Source organism: Tenrec ecaudatus, chromosome 15 (assembly GCF_050624435.1).
Source record: "Tenrec ecaudatus isolate mTenEca1 chromosome 15, mTenEca1.hap1, whole genome shotgun sequence".
In the NCBI taxonomy this organism is placed as follows: Eukaryota; Metazoa; Chordata; class Mammalia; order Afrosoricida; family Tenrecidae; genus Tenrec; species Tenrec ecaudatus.
Genome location: NC_134544.1, coordinates 52966560 through 52985013, shown reverse-complemented (window position 1 = coordinate 52985013; position 18454 = coordinate 52966560).

The window sequence follows — 18454 nt, the reverse complement described above, 5'->3', positions numbered from 1 at the left end:
CACAGTCTGGGAGCCCTGTGTACGTTTGCTAGGAGTCTGAATTGATTCAACGGCAGTGGGTTTTGCTTGGAGCATCACTTCTCTAAAGATTCCTGGTGGCACAGAGATTACAGCTGAGCAGCTAACCAAAAGGTCATGGTCCAAACTCACTCTCCAGTCTTTGGGAGGAAGACGTATCAGTCTACTTCTATGAAGAGTACAGCCTTGGAAACTATTGGGCAGTTCTGCTTTGTCTTATAGGGTCACTATGAGATGGAATTGACTCTATACCAATGAGTTCATTACTTCTATAACCAGAGAAATATAATTAAGAGATTTCTTCACGTAGATGGAAGAAATGCAATAAATGGTTTTAGGTTATTTTTTCCTTTCTTTGTTATTTTTTTAATCTGACCTCTTTTTTTTATTTATTTTTACCCTGTATTGTGTACCAGGAATCATATCTAAAGCAGTTTGAACTCCAGCATCCAGGTTGTTTTTCCTGCCTATGTTTTTCTCCTATTGAAGCCAATGAACCAATCGGAGAATTTTTTTTAAATCATTTTATTGGGGACTCATACAACTCTTATCAGAATCCATCCATCCATCCATCCATTGTGTCAAGCACATTTGTACATGTATTACCATCATCATTCTCAAAACATTTTCTTTCTACTTGAGCCCTTGGGATCAGCTCCTTATTTTCCCCCTCCTTCCCTCATGAACCCTTGGTAATTTATAAATTATTATTGTTTTTTCATTTCTTACACTGGCCAATGTCTCTCTTCACCCACTTTTCTGTTGTCCATCCCCCAGGGCGGGGGTTATATGTAGATCATTGTGATTGGTTCTCCCTTTTCCCCTCACCTTCCCTTTCCCCTCCTGGTATCTCTACTCTCATTATTGGTCTTGAAGGGTTGATCTGTCCTGGATTCCCTGTGTTTCCATCTCTGACAATCAGAGAATTTGAGGAAGTATTTGCACATATGTGCATGTGCACACACATATGCTGAATTCTGCTGTGTTCTTTGCTTCCTAACAGTGCTTTCTTTCACCTCCTATAGCCAACTTTCCATAGCCTCTATCCTCCTCTATACACTAGATTGGAAGTTCCATGTGGAAAGAGCAGCTCTGTATTGTTTCTGTTTTATCCACTGCTGTAGTAACGGCACCGTGAGCAATACCTGGGCAAGTGTGCCGCAAACGGATCTATTTAAAGTGTTAAGAAGTCCAAGGACCCCTGGGAGGATTAAGGTGATCCGAACATAGACCTTGGTATTTTCAATCACCATCTATGTATGTCAAAGCTGGACAATGAATAAGGAAGATCAAACACGAGTTTATGCATTGGAATTCTGGTGTTGGCAGGAATATTGAGAAGGCAGCACAGACTGCCGGAAGAACACACTTCCTGAGAGGAAGTATAGCTTGAATGCTCCTGAGAAGTGAGGATATGAGACTTCACCACACGCATTTTGGACATGTTATCAGAAGCCAGTCACTGGAGAAGGTCGTGACCTCAGGCTGGGTAAAGTCGCGGGTCATCAATGACAGAGGAAGACGTTAGGTATCCCAGTTTATGGGGCACAGAAAGAGCTGATGCTGAGAGACAATAACTGGTGCCAGGGGAGTGGAGACGGTGAGGGGAACAGGGGAGCAATCAGTGAACAAGGGGGTGGGAGGGAACGTTATGAGGATGTCTAGACAACTCTAATACGATGGATGGATATGATGTGTGAATTTTATATGAAGAAAACTACTTTAAAAAAAAAGAAAGAAACCAAAGTTGACCAATGGTTACCCTGGGTGAAGAAGGAAGAGTTTTGGCTTACAGGGAGCTGAGTTGATGTTACTGGTGGTGGAATCGTCTGGAATAAGCCATCCTCAGTAATGGTTGTGCACCACAAAGAGTGTCATCAATGGCCCTGAATGACACATGGAGAAGTTGTTGAATTGGAGAAGGTTTTGTTGTGTATGTTTTTGCCGTAATGCACAAAAATAACCATGAGTTCAAGGAAGGAAATGCTCTGCAATGGGCTGGCGCTGGTTGTCCAGCTCTCCTTGATCTGAGCGAACTATGGAATTGGATGCTATGCGGAAGCAGTGCCAAATAAACTGTTAAAGAAGAGGCTGAGCTCGGCGCGATGGGTTGAGGAAGCGGTTGCAACAAGGGGTTCACGCGTGCCAGGTGGGGTGCTGAGGGGGCCGCTGCGTGTTCCCTGAGGGTCACACTCCGAGCCTACTCCTCCACAGTAGGCCCTCAATCGATCAGGAGCCTCCTAGGGGCGATGCTAGAACGCCATCAGATTCTGGAGGTTTGTGAAATCTCCTCCTTTTCCAGAGCAGAGCCAGGGTATCCGAAGGGAAAATTCTGTGGGGAAAGGGGTCATGATCTTGGCAGGGTAACTAGGGGGAGAAGCTGGAGGGCTCTGTGAAGGCGAACGTCAATTTTGCCTTGACACCAAGGGAAGCGAGAGCAAACCTAGAAGTTTCTATAAACATTCATCTTTTGCTAGATGATATTTTAAGAAGAAAAAAAAAGCAGGGGACTCAACTTTGAGCTACAGGCTATTTGTTTTGCACGGCACGTGCGATGACGTGGAAAATTAAATGACTTTGGCCTGCAGATCAGAGCAACTCCTTGGCTAGTTAACCACAGAACTGCTCTCTGTTTCCCTCGCTGGCCAAAAGGCGATAATAACAACAGTTCTGCTATAAATATTGGATTTCATAGGCTTGTCTGGTAAATCAGCTGAAAAAATGCAGGTAAAGCGGCGACTCCCAATGGGATTGGCCAGCTGCCCTGCTGTCTGGAGGCAGCATCCTGGTGATGCCCGGAGCAGCCGACAAGTTCTGCTGCTAACCACAGAGTTGGGTCCAAAATGAGGCTTTCTACTCTCGAGAAGAGTCGAAAGTACTCCCAAACCAGACTGACTCCCATTGAGTCTGTGCGACCCTGGTGGGCTTCTGAGCGTGTCACTGTCGACAGGAGGAGAAAGCCCACAGAGCTGCTGATGGTTTCCAACTGTACACTCGGTGGATCGCAGTCAGACACACAACCACTGCGCCACCGGGGCTCACAGTCTCTGGAATCCCCAGGGGCAGTTCTAGCCTGTCCTACAGGGGCATGGCTGTCAGTCAGAACTGACTCAATGGTAGTGAGCTTGAATTTGAGAGGTCTCTTTTCAGGGGGAAAAAAAGTGCTGGGCGCCCCCCGGAAATGCAAACCTTTTGTACTATAGCCCACAATGAAGGATAAAGTGCAGGTACCCATCTGCTTTTGCGGCAACCCCCTCCCTTCTGGATTGTTCTATGGCCCCAGGGGTAGCAGTATTGCTCACTCCAGAAAACACTGATGGAAAGCCAGGACTGACACACGTTACAGAAACTCCCTAAACACCCATGTCACTGTCACTTGCCAGGGCGCCAGGTCCTGGCTTTTGGCAACCCTATGGCAATGGACCAAAACACCGCCTGCTCTCGCACCGTGCCTACGATCTGTGGTAGACTGGGCTTCGGGAATCCAGGGGTTTCCACCGGCTGGTTCTCAGCAGTGCTTAGACAGACTTGGCTTTCTCACTGGCCTTAGCCTGAACGCTCCTCTGGAACGTGTTTAGCCCCATCGCCGCCACAAGCAAGCCTCCACACAGAGAGGGGTGGCTACGCATGAAGGGCCTTGCCTGGGGATTGGCCAAAGAACGCTCTACCACTGGCCCCGATTCCACTAAGGCCCCTACACACATCAGACATTCGACCGCGCTATATATAAAATCGCTGATCAGTATGAGGTACGCAGACCCTTTCTAACACTCCGTACTTCCGTAGACCTTCTGGTACCTTCACTGGGCTGAAGGTCATCAAAACATGACCTCCAAAATGCCGCCTTCCAGCTGTGAGGCTAGGATTTCATCTCCCGGTGTCCTTGAGCCTCTGGGAGCAGCAGGCAGATCAAAGGTCACGCTTCATAAATATGTAAGTAATGCTACAATTAGCAAGGCCCTTCTGGATGATTATTTCACTGCACTGTTAGACAGCAGTGGCCACACAAAGATATAAGACGAGCTACCAGCTGCCTTGTCTTGGGAAATAGAATGGGAAGGGAACACACGTATGACATCATCCACACTCAGCCAGAAAGCTTCACATTAATCTTGAACGAACGGTTACAACCAACAGATTTCCAACAGGGATTCGGCTAGAGAGACTCATTGTGGAGTCTGATTTATTTATTTTGAAAGCATTTTATCAATCCTAAATATTTTACCCAAAGATAAAACGAGCAAAAAATATATAAATTTTTTTTCATCGTTAACTATCCCTTTTTGGGGGGAATTAGCTTTTGATTGCTTAAACTAAGACCATAGAGCAGCGGTTCTCAACCTGTGGGTCGCAACCCCTTTGGGGGTCAAACGACCCTTTCACAGGGGTCACCCAATTCATAATAGTAGCAAAATGACAGTGATGAAGTAGCAACAAACATAATGTTATGGTTGGGGGTCACCACCACATGAGGAACTGTATGAAAGGGTCGCGGCATTTGGAAGGTTGAGAACCCCTGCCATAGAGAATAAAACGATGGAGATGACCCAGTTGTGGTGACCCCCCAAATGAATCTGTGTCTCCAAAATCTCTGTGGATGGGCCCTCCAGCGGGGTTGGCAGATGACTGGCAAACCCTGAAGAACTCTGTTATGAATTTAGAACTGAAAACTAGGCGCACCGTTTCCATTTGCAGGAGAATCCGGAAGGGAAATGTGAGGGAAACCAAGAACATTCATCACCCCAGTTCATGGGTTCCCAAACCTATTTAGCTTACTGCTTACCACCTTCTTTTTAAAGATGATTTTACTGGGGGCTCTTACCGCTCTTATAACAATCCATACATCAATTGTCTCAGGCATATTTGGACATATGGTGCCATTATTATTGTCTCGGCATTTAATTTCTATTGGAGTGAGCAAACAATGCCCCCTTTTAAAGAAGGCTACTCAGTGCCCCCCGGCAAGGACAGGCTTGTGTAGCACGGCCTGTAATCCAGGACAAAGTGAAGGCATCTGAGCACTTTGGGGGCTTACGCTCCGCCCTAGGTCAATGCCATTCAATGCAACCCAGCCTCCCAGCGCCAAGGCTCCATCTCACACACTGTTACCATGACACTGGAATCGACGCGGTAGCAGTGGGCTGTTTGGGTTGTTGCGGATGCTGTTCTGTTCCTTATTCTCTTTAGAAGCAGCACGACGCGGCCAGTTTCAAGGCTTTTGCAAAACCCCATCACTATGCAAGCAGTCCTGGCCCCTGTAGCTCTGTGGTACCTGGGACAACTGTGTTTCTATGGAGTGAGATGTTCGACAGATGAAAAAAACATATATCACAATCCTTATGACCCAACCCCAAACCCCACTGCCAAGGAGGCAGTTCTAACTCACAGTGACCCTACCTAGAATTTTTCAGGCTGTAATTATTTTATTTTAATAAATCATTTTACTGGGGGGCTTTTTAACAGCTCTTATAACAATCCATACATCAATTGTATTGAGCACATTTATATGTTGCCATCATCATTTTCAAAACATTTTGTTCCTACTTGAGCCCTTAATATCGGCTCCTCTCTTCCCCCTCCCTCCCCGCCCCCACCCTCGTGACAGGCTGTAAATTTTTATGGGAGCAGGTAACTTCATCTTTCTCCTGCTGAGGAGAAAGATGGGACATCTGCTCCCAACAGACGCTACGGCCTTGGAAACCAGAAGGACTTGATGGCAGTGAGTTTCGCTAGATGCTTAGTAATGGCTGCTTATGGTTTTAGCTGGCTTTTCCTTGGTTGCTAGTGGTATCTTTTCATGGGCTGGTCTGCCATCCACATACCCGGTGAGGACGTTATCCTCTGTAATGCCGGGCCCTATGTGTCAGCTCATGGCTCACACAACTTCCCAGGGGTTTCAGGCAAGGCTTCAAAGCGGGTCACGGCAGGTTAGTAATTGACACCAGTGTTGCTCTCCAAGTCCTGCCACTGTCCTTGCGCCAGGAAGTTTCCGGAGCCTGATGCAGGAGGCTGGTTTATTGGTGGGACGCTGGGGAACATAGAGGCGAGGTCGGCCACCTTTGGTGAGTGGGGAGGAGCTCACAAAACCCTGGGTCGATGCTGACTCACAGTGAGCCTGTAGAACAGGGTCGAACGGCACCTTTGGGTTTCTGAAACTGCAACTCCTGACAGGAATAGGAAGCTTCATCTCTCGCCCATGGAGCCACTGGTGGTTTCAAACTGCTGCCCTTTCAGGTAGCAGACCAATGTATAACCACTACACCGCCCGGGCTCCGGGCTCATTTCCTACTCAGGTCACAATGCCTCCTCATCCATTTCCTCTAAAAAACTCAAAAACTCACACTCATCAAGTTGATGCTGACTCATAATGACTCTATCGGACAAGTTGGACCTGCCCCTGTGAGGCTCTGAGACTGTGACTTTATGGGAGTAGAAAGCCTCATCTTTCTCCTGAGGAGCGACTGGTGGTTTTGAACTGCTGACCTTGGATCGCAGCCCAACGTCTAACAACTACTCAGGTCAAAATACCACGAGCAACAGGTTTGCGTGCTGTGCAACACATATGTGGCCCTTGCTTATGGAAGCAAGGCCTGGACCGTGTTGAGTGGTTTGAAGGCCTGGTTTCATGAGGTGAAACCCATACGAAATTGTTCGCTGCAGACAAGTGAGTAAGCACAAGTAAGCTCATGCTTACCTTGCTTCCTAGTGTTCTGTCCCAGTCAGGGATTGTAAACTTTGATTCTGTAGGAAAGTACTGTGGGTTTGGGAATGACACAGATACCAGCCATACCTCAAAGCAGACTCTTTGATGTAAAAACAATATGAAGTTGTTCACTATAGATTAGTAAGTAAGCAAAAGTAAACCTGTGCTTACCTTGCTTACTGGATAATCTGACAGATTGGCATACAACAAAAACATAGCCTCTTCAGTGAAATAATATTTTTCTATCTTGTTCCCATTTTTGACTTGGATTTGATTATTGGGCTTGTGAAAAATGCCCTGGGGTCCAAATCCACTAGCCTTCCTGGGGGAGAAAGATGAGGCTGTCTGCTCCCAGTAAAGATTTAGTCTCAGAAACCCTTTAAGGCAGTGGTTCTCAACCTTCCTAATGCCGAGGCCCTTTTATACAGTTCCTCATGTTGTGGTGATCCCCCAACCATAACATTATTTTCATTGCTACATCATAACTGTAATTTTGCTACTGTTATGAATGGGGCGACCCCTGTGAAAGGGTCATTCAACTCCCGAAGGAGTTGAGAACGGCTGCTTTACAGGGTTCCTAGAAGTTGGACTTGACTTGCTGGCAATGGGATTTGGGATGTTCCAACTACGCAGCCGGGTCTGGGAAGCATTGCCTTATTATGTAACCTCTCCACGTAAGCACCTTTCTGATAAGAAGCTTTTCTAAAAAAAATTTTTTTGTTGTTTTGATTCACGTAGATATAATGTAAACTGAAGCTGCTACACCTGTGCTAATATTAAAATAAGGTCTGTATGGTTTACCGTCCAAGAGAATGGGAACTGGAGGTGCTTTCCAGGAGCTGGGTTTGTTTGCACATACTGACCACAGAGCGGGAGGGGCAGCCGCAACCTCTAGGGGTCATTCTGGAAATGTGGCTCAACCACCTTCTGCCTCAGAATGACAGCGCGCGCGCGCGCGTGTGTGTGTGTGTGTGTGTGTGCATGAGAGAGATGATCACAAGCATTATCGCTAGTCCTAGTGAACCAGGATGCTTGGGGATGGACCTAACAAATCGGCACACATGGACTAATTAGGTGTCGCCGTCAACCTTGAAAATCTGAGTCCTGCCTTCTCTGAGGAAGGCTGAGGCTTGAACCCTCCATTGCTGGAATGCATGTTCGGAGCGCAGGCAGGTGCTATTTTACTAGGTGATTCAGTTAAAGCTAGGATAGCTATTACAGCATGCTAAGCTGGTCTTCCAGTGGAGCTCTGGTTCCACCACTGTAATTGCAAGGTCCACAGTTTGAAACCACCAGCCCCTGCTCAGGAGAAAGAGGCTCTTTGCTGCTATAAAGAGGTTCAGTCTTGGAAACCCACAGGGCCAGTTCTACCCAGTCCTAGAGGGTTGATATGAGTCGGAAGCCACTAAATGGCAGTAGGTGTTGATTTGAAAGTTGGTCTTTCAAGGATCCCTGGTGCATTAGTGGGCTATACCTTGGACTATGAATCAAAAGAGCAACAGTTTGATCCACAAGCTGATCTGTGGGAGAAAAGTGAGATTTTCTGCTCCTGTGTAGATTTATAGCCTCGACCTTATGGGGTCACTTTGAAGTGGACTCAACTTCAAAGACTGGCAATGAGTTTAGCCAGTCTTTCCAAAGTGATCCTTTGGCGAAATCATTATGTATTCATTTGTAGTAATCAATAGCAGTAATAATAATAACTAATATTTTTTGGAACACCAGTTATGTACAAAAGAGGCCTAGTATCATAATGGTTAAGCAAATCCTGTACGGCTAACCAAAAAACCGGCAGTTCAAACCCACCAGCTGCTCTGCAGGAGGGAGAAAGATGTGTCTGCTTCCATAAAGATTCCAGAACGCACTGACATGGAATCGGCACCAAATCATAGAGACCCTATGGGACAGGGTAGAACTGCCCCTCTGAGTTAACTGTTTACAGGAGTAGAAAGCCCCATCTTTCTCTCAAGGAGCTAGCTGGCTAGTGGTTTGAACAGCTGACCATGTGGATCACAGCCCAAATGCATAACCATTACACTACCAGATTTCCGTCTAGACACCCAATCGAGAAGCCCCACGCTGTCCAGTGGGGTCGGTCTGAGCTGGCATGGGCGCAACGGCTTCACACAACAAACTCCATTCTAGGTTCTTTCTGCACACAGCACTTTCCATTCTTCTGACAACCGAGTAATAGATCGGTAACTTTTTCATCTTATTGATGAGGGAACATTTTTTCTTTCTGAATCCCTTATTTTTGCCCTATGGTGTCCCAAAGGTCAGTTATTGTTTATTTTTTTTAAAGACTTGAGCCTCATGTCTTTAGAAGCTTTAAGAATTTAGAGATCGATTTCCAGAGCCCTGAGTTGCCTCGCTGGCTGCCATTGGTGCCAGTGTCCCCTTGCTCCCCACAAATTCATTCCTCATCGCTTCTCTGGTGGAGTCCAGCGACCCGGCTGGAAATATCACACTGGCTAGACACGGAGAATGGAACTCGCAGGAGCACTGAAGGGGTAAATCGCTGTGCAGTGTTAGACCTTATTTTTATCCTGCTGCTCAGGAACCTGTTGTTATGGGGAGAAGGAGCCATGCCCTTTAAGCACACATTATCTGCCCTGGCCTCCCTCCTCCCCACACACCCCCGCCCCCGCCCTCCCCAACACCGCCACCTTTACGAGGCTCATTCAGGTGAAAGCCCCTTTGTTTTCCAGCTTAGGTCCTCCATGTCTTGGATGATTGCCTCAATTCTCTGGGGAGCTTTGCCATAATTGATGTTTGCATAAGATACTTAACCTCATTGTTCACAATTCCCCGGTTGCATCCTGTGGTTACGAGTTTGGCTGCGATCCGCAAGGTCAGCAGTTCAAAACCACTAGCCAGCTCCTCAGGAGAAAGATGAGGCTTTCTACTTCCTGAAACAGCTACACTCTTGGAAACTCATAGGGGCAGCCGTACCCTACCCTGTCCTGCAGGGTCGCCATGAGTCGGAATGGCCTTGGTGCCTGAGCCTCTGTTCCCTCCTCCGATTCTAGACTTTAGGTGTTTTCCAAGAGTAAAGGGAAAGGGTGGGTGGATGTGTGTGTGTGTGTGTGTGTGTGTGTGTGTGTGTGGTTTCTTCACTAGTTTCTGGGTTTCCATACAAAATAAGCCATGGAGACACACTCCAGTCAACAGCCTGCAGCAAAGCTGAGGTGTAAGGCTCTGTCTCTCCCAGAGATGCAAGGTGAGGGGGGGGGGAGGGTGAAGGGAGACAAGCGTGGGAGTGAATGCAGGGTGATTGCCACCCAGCTACCCACAGCTTCACCAAGCCCACACCTGAGAGCCAAGCAGCACTCTCCACTTAGAGAACCCCTGTGGAAGCAACACATCTTGCAATTATCTGTCACAGGACGGGGGTGGGGTTTTAACCTGCCGGGTTTAAGCTCCTCGCCTGGCTCTCAGTGGTCAGGGCTTGTTCCAAGTTGGAGGGGTGGTGGTTCAAGGCTCCCTCAATTCTGGGTTGTCGCCTGGCCCCCACAGGCAGCTGAGTGGGAGCCAGTGCCTCACAGCAAGGTAAAGAGGTTCCTCACTCCCAGCCTCCCCTGGTGGTGTCTCTTGCTGGCCCTCTCATTTACCCATGTTTCTACGAGAAGCCACACCTCTACAGGAACTCGATTTGGGTCAAGACAGTAACCTTTTGACATCAAATAACTGCATCTGTGAAACACCACTAGAAAGCCATTGGCAGCCACTTTCTTGGTTCTAGATATTCTGCCCTTGGATGTCCTGGGATAGACCAACCCTTCTAATCTGTCTTCACCCCCCCCCCCCATCGGTCATTTTGAGGTGGCTGGCATGTTGGTAAGATGCTAGACGCGATGCCACCAGCATTTCCCAAACCAGCAGGGCCGTTCATTGTTGACAGGTTTCAGTGGAGCTTCCAGGCTAAGACAGAGTAGAAGAGGGAAAGCCCTGCTCAGCTAGTTTTCAAAGATTAGGGTCGCAGCAGACGATTGCCCAAAGGCATCCTGGAAGACGGCCCTCATCGGTTGGAAGGCACTCAACATAGGGCAAAATGCCCACCACCACAGACTGCAACATCCCAAGAGCCGTGAAGAGGACGGAAGACAGGGCTGGACTTTGCTACACACACGGTTGCCATGAGTGGGGAGCGGCTGGATGACAGCTAGCAACAACGGTCTGCCGAATGTGGAGACTCATGAGCCCCCTCTGCTAGCCTCACTCTTTCTTGCCCTTGCTTTGTGGATGCTCTCCTACCAGGTCCGGTGTGCTGTCTCTCTCTCTCCTCGACCTTTCCACCCCATTCCTGATCTTCCACAATTTCCCAATCAGCACCCAGTTCTCACACAGCCTCCAAAATCCTCCACCGGGTCTCTTTAAGTCTGAATCGACTCCCTGGCAGTGGGGTGTGTGTGTTGTGTGTTGGCATAAACACACGCCTAGCACACGGGCCTCAAATGGTTCACGCCCAAAAGCGATGGTTCAACAGGGGAAATGATACCACTCTCGGGACTTGTGTGTGTGTGTTGCATATTTCTCACAACGCTTAGAGAGTGCTTTTGGCTTGGGGTGTGATAGGATGAGGTCTGCAGGATGAAGAATTGTCCCGTTGCCTGCTCTTCCACTGCCTGGAGGAACAAGGGCAACTCGTAAGAGAAGCAGAGTTCTGGGACTGTTGAGTGAGCACCTGTGTCCAGCCCTGAAGGTGCGTACAGAGTCCTCCATCCAAATTCTTTAGTGGGTCCTGCTGTCTACAAACTCCTTGTTGGTAGGCCCTGCCATTCGGTTCAGATGCCCAGCAATGAAATGCCGCCCGTTCTAACGGCATCCTCACAATTGTTGGTGTGGTCCAGCCCATTGTTGCGGCCACGGTACCAACCCGTCTGTGGAGGGCCTTCCTCCCTTGCACAGACCCTCCTCTTCACCGACTATGATATGGGTTTCTGAGATCTGACCCTGCCTGCTCATATGTCCAAAGGAAGTGAGACCAAGTCTCACCATCCTCGCTTCTAAGTGCTTTCTGTTTACACTTCTTGCAAGTTCGATGGGTTTGTTCTTCCTGAACCTGTGGACTCGTCAGTATTGGAAAGGCCCATAAAGCTACTTTGCCAGACGCAGGCCTCACTGATTCCTGGCCCACACGCTACAGATCCACCATACGGTTTGAGGATTTCTGCTGTTTCCTGTCTCCATGCTAGTGCTCCTGCTGATCTCTCTGGAATACACTTCTTATCTCTTTCTCCTAGACTCAGGTCAATGACCAAACCTCCCCCCCAGAAGGCTCCCCATCAGACTAATGCCCCTTCACTGTGCCCCCATGGCACATAATGTTAGATCTCTCAGGGTAGAAATAGACCTCAGTCCTTGGCTCCGCACGAGAAAGAATTCATGTCAAAGCCTGGTTTGTGATCCAAGTGAGTTTTATGAGAGTTAGAAGTTTCAGGTTTATACAGGCACCCGCAGGGCCCCTCACCCCGTGCAGCCTGCCTAGAAGCTGCTCGGAAAGTCACCCAGTCAGCACCAGGTTCCTGCCTTTTCAATTATTCCACGGGGAGGTGTGGTGGACGACCCTGGTAGACCCCATTGGCTGAATTGAATTTACCTGGCCTAAGTGGGCCAATCCAGGTGCAGTGCCCACCCAGGTGTACCTCCCCTTCCTAGCTGCAAACCTGAGCCTCTGAGCATGCACAGTGTGCCACCACTCACTCCTTCATGGGCCGGTAGCTCGGACCTCTGAGCATGCGTAATGGACACCCCAACCCCTAAGCAAGACTACCTGACAACACTTACATAATGATACTTGGTATTAAATTGCCTGCAGGTGTGTCTGTCATGCTTATTAGACTAGATGACCCTATGATTCAGGGCTTCTAGCTGATTCAGCTTTGTGTTCCACAGCTTCAGCTGTGGCTGGACCATGGTCAGACCAAACCAAACCAAACCAGTGGCCATCAAGCTGATAGTGGATTCTGACTCCGGTGACCCCATGTGTGTTAGAGTAGAACTTTATTCCACGGAGTTTTCAATTCCAGTTACCAGGCCATTCTTCTGAGGTACCTCTGAGTGGACGTGAACTGCCAACATTTCTGTTAGCAGACAAGCACTTAACTATTTGCTCCATCAGCAACTCTGGGATCACAGTAGGTGCTGGGGGGTGGGGGTGGGGTGAACATTGAATTAATTCGGCCCTTGTTTTAAATCAAACAACCATTTTTCTGATTCATCTGGTAATCAATGTCATGTCTGACTCTATTCAAGAGGCTTGGTGGTATTGCGGGTTACCATAACGGGCTTTTCACCTCAGTGTCAGCAGTTCAAACCCCATCAGCCCCTCGGGGGGAGAAAGAGGAGGCTGTCTGCTGCCATACAGACTGACAGCCTCAGAACCCTAGGGAGCGGCTCTCTCGTCCTGCACGTTTTCTGTCAGTTGAAATCACCTGCATGGCTGTGACTTTGCTTTAGTTTCTTTTGTTTTCTTTTTTACTTACATTCAGGATAACCAGCAATTTATATCATAAATCTTACCTCTTGTGTGACACTTACAGAAAAAATGAGCTTTAACCAAAATACTTTCTTTAAGATGGCTTGAATCACTTATGTGGAAAAGGAGGAGGAGGAGGAAAAGGAAGAGGAAGAGGGAGAAGCAAGAGGAGGAGGAGAAAGAGGAAAAGGAAGGGGAAGAGGAAGAAGGAGGAGAAGGCAGAATTCCTATCGTAAGTTCAGAGGAACCAAAGCAATTTTTATTTACACAAAGCTTTTTATTTTATTTTGACCCCAGTGCTGCATCCCACTCTGGACTGCATGGGAGCATGTATATAGGTATAGACAAGAGATAAAGCTCATAACACATGGAACCTGGAACAGGATGGGAATAGAGATACCAAAAGGGTGTGGGAGAGGCGGGGAGGTAGAGAGGAAGGGGTACCGATAGCAATGAATGGCTCATAACCACACACCCCCTCCAGGGGGGAGAACAACAGAAACCAGAGGGGAAGGGAGACAGCGGTTGGTGTGAGATCTGAAATCAACCATCTATCAAAGGGCCATGAGGGTTGGGGGAGGGGGAAGGGAGGAAGGGATAAAAAGCTGATTCCAAGGGCTCAATGGAAAGTAAATGTTTAGAAAAGAATGATGGCAATATATGTATGAATATGTCTGATACAATTGCTGCATGGATTGTAAGAGCCCCCAATAAAATGATTGCTTTTTTTTAAAGGCTTTTTGTTTTCATAAGGTTGTAAGCACCGTGGGAAGTGAAAGGCCACGTCTTCTCAGGGTGAGACGCAGCCCACGGTGGTGGTTTTTCCGCAGGGTGGTGAAGGGAAGGAGATGGCTTCCGGGCCCAGGGAGCCCTTCTTATTGGGAATGCCCTCCGGAAGGGAGCCTGTGGCACCGGGGGCCCTGGTGTCTGATCCGCAGGGATGATGTGTGTTTGCTTTGCCAAAGGATGCCCCTGTCTCCACTGATCTTGCCTCAGAGGAAATGCCAGGTGGAAGAGGATGAGGAGAGGTGGAGAAATATGTATTTTAGCCATGATTCTTTTACCACCACATTTAAAAATAAATGTCAATGATTAGTGGTTTCTTTTACCTTCCTTAGTGTGGGCCTGTCTTCTGACCTGGCTGCAGGGGCTGGTTCTTCACACTGTGATACAGAGAGCATTAAGGAGCCCTGGTAGCATAGTGGTTATACATTGGGCTACTAGCCGCAAGGTTAGTAATTCAAGACCATTAGCCACTCCTCGGGAGAAAGATGAGGCTTTCCACTCTGGTAAAAAGTTATAGTCCCACAGGAAGAGTTAGCTCTACTTGGATGTACAGGGTCATGCTGGGTCAAGAGTGACTTGGTGGCAGGGAGTCTGATCTTGTTGTTGCTGTTTATGTACAGCATTAGTACATGGAATGAACTGATTTCTTTTTAAAAATAATAGCAATTTACCAGAATATATAATGCCATTTATATAGATATTAATTTTTAAAGAGCTCTAATGATTTAAAACTAAGTAAAAGAAAAGAGCACTAACTGAGTGCCACAAATTCAACTATTTGAAAATAAGAGGGGATTTCAAAAAGGTCATGGAGATTCCACTATCTTCCCCGCCCCCCCCCCAACTATCTTTTAACTCCATTTTTTAATGCATTTTATTGGGGGCTCGTACAACTCTTACCACAATCCATACATCCAGCATGTCAAGCACATCCGTACATTTGTTGCCATCATCATTCTCAAGATATCTGCTTGCTACTTGAGCCCTCATTTTTCCCCTCCTTCCCTCAAAAACCCTTGATAATTTATAAATTATTATTTTTTCATGTCTTACACTGACCAATGTCTGCCTTCACCCACTTTTCTGTTGTCTGTCCCCTGGGGAGGGGGTCACATGTAGATCATTGTGATCAGTTCCCTTTTCTCCCTCCACCTTCCCCATACCATACCCTCCTGGTATCCCTACTCTCATTATTGGTCCTGACGGGGTTATCTGTCCTGGATTCCCTGTTTCCATCTTTTATCTGTATCAGTGTACATCCTCTAGTCTAGCCAGATTTGTAAGGTAGAATTGGGATCATGATAGTAGGGGGAGAGGAAACATTAAAGAACTAGAGGAAAGTTGTATGTTTCATTATTGCTACACTGCACCCTGACTGACTCATCTCCCTCCTGCGATCCTTCTGTAAGAGGATGTCCAGTTGCCTACAGATGGGCTTTGGGTCTCCACTCCACCCTCCCCCTTATTCATAATGATAGGATTTTTTTGTTCTTTGATGCCTGATACCTGATCCCATCAACACCTCGTGATCACACAGGCTGGTGTAATTCTTCCATGTGGACTTTGTCGCTTCTGAGCTAGATGGCCGCTTGTTTACCTTCAAGCCTTTAAGACCTCAGACGCTATAGCTTTTGATAGCCAGGCACCATCAGCTTTCTTCACCACATTTGCTTATGCAGCCGCTTTGTCTTCAGTGATCGGGTCAGGAAGGTAAGCATCATGGAATGCCAGTTTAATTGAACAAAGTGTGAACAGATTTCTTATGACATTAAGTGAAATACTTTTGTTTAAAGAGTCTAAATATGCCCATTTATCCAGCCTTGGATATTACAGTTGTTTACACTTGAGTGTAAAATCTGATTTGACATCAAAATCACATATCCCCCTTTCATATCTTTCATTCACTATGCAAGACTTTTCCAATATTGACCTGTGTACCATCAGACTCCACACCTGGGATATAGTGACTTCAGCGAGTCACTTGCTGTGCATAAATTGACCAACAGAGCTCGTCTGTTTTATGAGCATCCTTCAAGAAGAGACTTTTTTCTTCATAATAAACATTTTCTATTTTTCTGTTTCAGATTGATGAAATCAGATCATTCAAACAAAAAATGTCCTTCTCCTTTGGCTCTTTACCCTTTGCTTTGAAGGACTTGAAACCTTTTAACTAATAGCTTTATCGCAATGTGGTTTATGTAGGGTGAAATTCATCACGTAAAGTATACCAGGCAGCGGTTGTTTTTAGTCTACTTAGGGAACTGTGCTGCAATCATTACAGTCTAATTTTAGAACATTTTCAAGATGAGTTTTTTATATCTGTGGGAGCGTGTGTGCGTGCGCGCGCACACACACACAATCTGAGAGTGACTTCTAAAATACAAATATACAGAATTATACATTGTAATAGGTATTTCTTTCTTTAGACACCTTGGGAGACTTTTAAAGATACTTTTTCATCTTTATAATTCTTCTGGAATTGTCTTCAGATTTTCATTCACATTGTCTGAATACCCTTTGTTATAGTCTATCTTTAAAAGATATGAAAATTATATTTTAAATTGTGATTACTAAAAACTCACTGCCATTGAGTCCATTCCAATTCAAAAGGACTCTATAGGGCAGGGTAGAAATGCCCCTGTGGGTTTCCAAGACGGTAACTCTTTACAGGAGTATAAAGTCCATCTATCTTCCTCAGAGTGGCTGGTGGCTTCAAACTGCTGACCTTATGGTTTAGCCTAATGCCACCACCAGGGCTTTGTGAAGAGCTCAGGTAAATGACTAATATGGGATTTCATACTGGTTTAAGCTATTTCAGGGGTCAAAATTCTGAGTATTATTACAAGTCCTGACAATGTTCTGGAATGACCCATCTGCTAACCCTGGAGTCATAAAGCCTTTAAAATTTTCTAAAAATTGGTGCCTATCAATTTATAAGGTAATGGTTGCCATAATCCCTTAGGGAACTCACCTTAAATAAAACCAGGAACTAAATGGGTTGCCAAAAACTTTGTATCAAGATCTGTGTTGACACTGACATTGCACTATGAATTGGTATCTGGCTGTGTGTGTGACACGGGAGGGTAACTTTGGGATGCTCAACACTCAGTGGGATGTGTGTGTATTAGACTCAGAAACCCCCTAGAGCAGTGGTTCTCAACCTTCCTAATGCCGTGACCCTTTAATACAGTTCATGTTGTGATGACCTCCAAACATAAAATTATTTTTTGTTGTTACTTCATCACTGTCATTGTGCTACTGTTATGAATTGGGTGATCCCTGTGAAAGAGTTGTTCAATCTCCAAAGGGGTCACGACCCACAGGTTGAGAACCGCTGCCCTAGCGGGTCAGAACTCACTCCATGACGCTGGGTTTGTTTGTTTGTTTGGGTTTGCGTGTCTCATGAAGGCGGCCCGGTGGCCCACTGGCCTGCCAACCAAAAGGCCAGCAGTTCAAACACACTAGTTGATCTATGGGAAAAGAGGTGGCTGCCTGGCTGCGTACCAATGACAGCCTAGGAAACATCTGGATTGCTGACCTAACCCCACAGAAAACGGGCGAGGAATCACGCATTCCTTTAAATGGGCGATGCTTCTCTTCTTGCAAAGCTAAAGATGAGATAACTGCAAGCCACATATGACACGCAGGACATAGAGGATGTATTTAAAACAAAACAAAACGTGTCCTTCTCACTTGGCTTCCCATTGGCTTCTAGTTGATTCTGGCATATAGCAGCCCTATCGGACAGAATTACTGCATAGAATTTCCAAAGTCTGGAACCTTTTCTTGTTTCTTTAAAAAAATTAATGTAATTTAGGTGAAAATGTGCAGAGCAGATGAGGTTTACATTCAACAATTTATTCACATTTTGTTTCATCCATTTCAACGCCCTTGATGTATCATTGTCAAGGCCACTTCCTCCCTGTGTTTCCTGTTTCCATGCTCCTTTCTTTCCTAACTCTGTCTTAGGGTAAGTGCTGCCCTTTTGATCTTATTTGAATATTCTAATACGGGGTGGGGTGGGACAAGGAATGAGATCATTTCCAGACCTGAAGGGGGACTGAGGGCCATAATTTTGGGGGTCCTACTAATTCGTATCCCTCCAATAAGCCTGGTCTCTTTCATGATTTTGAGTTCTGGCCCACATTTTTCTGCTACGTTATTTAGGATCTCCTAATGTGATCCTTTTCAGAGCAGCTGGTCATGGTTGCCGGGCACCACCCAGTTCTTCTTGTCTTAGGGTTATGGAGATGGCTGCTTGCATGGCCCCTGGGGCTATTGAGCAATTGTTTCCATGTGTCTTTCCATTTTTGTTACTTTCTTTCCTCTGGATAAGTAGAAACCAACAACTGCACCTTAGAGGGATTCTCATGAACAGAATCTACTCACCAAAGTGAGTAGATCTATTACTATGTCATTATGCCTCAGGCCCAGGGCCTCATTTCCCTTAGAGTGTCTGGTTATGTCTA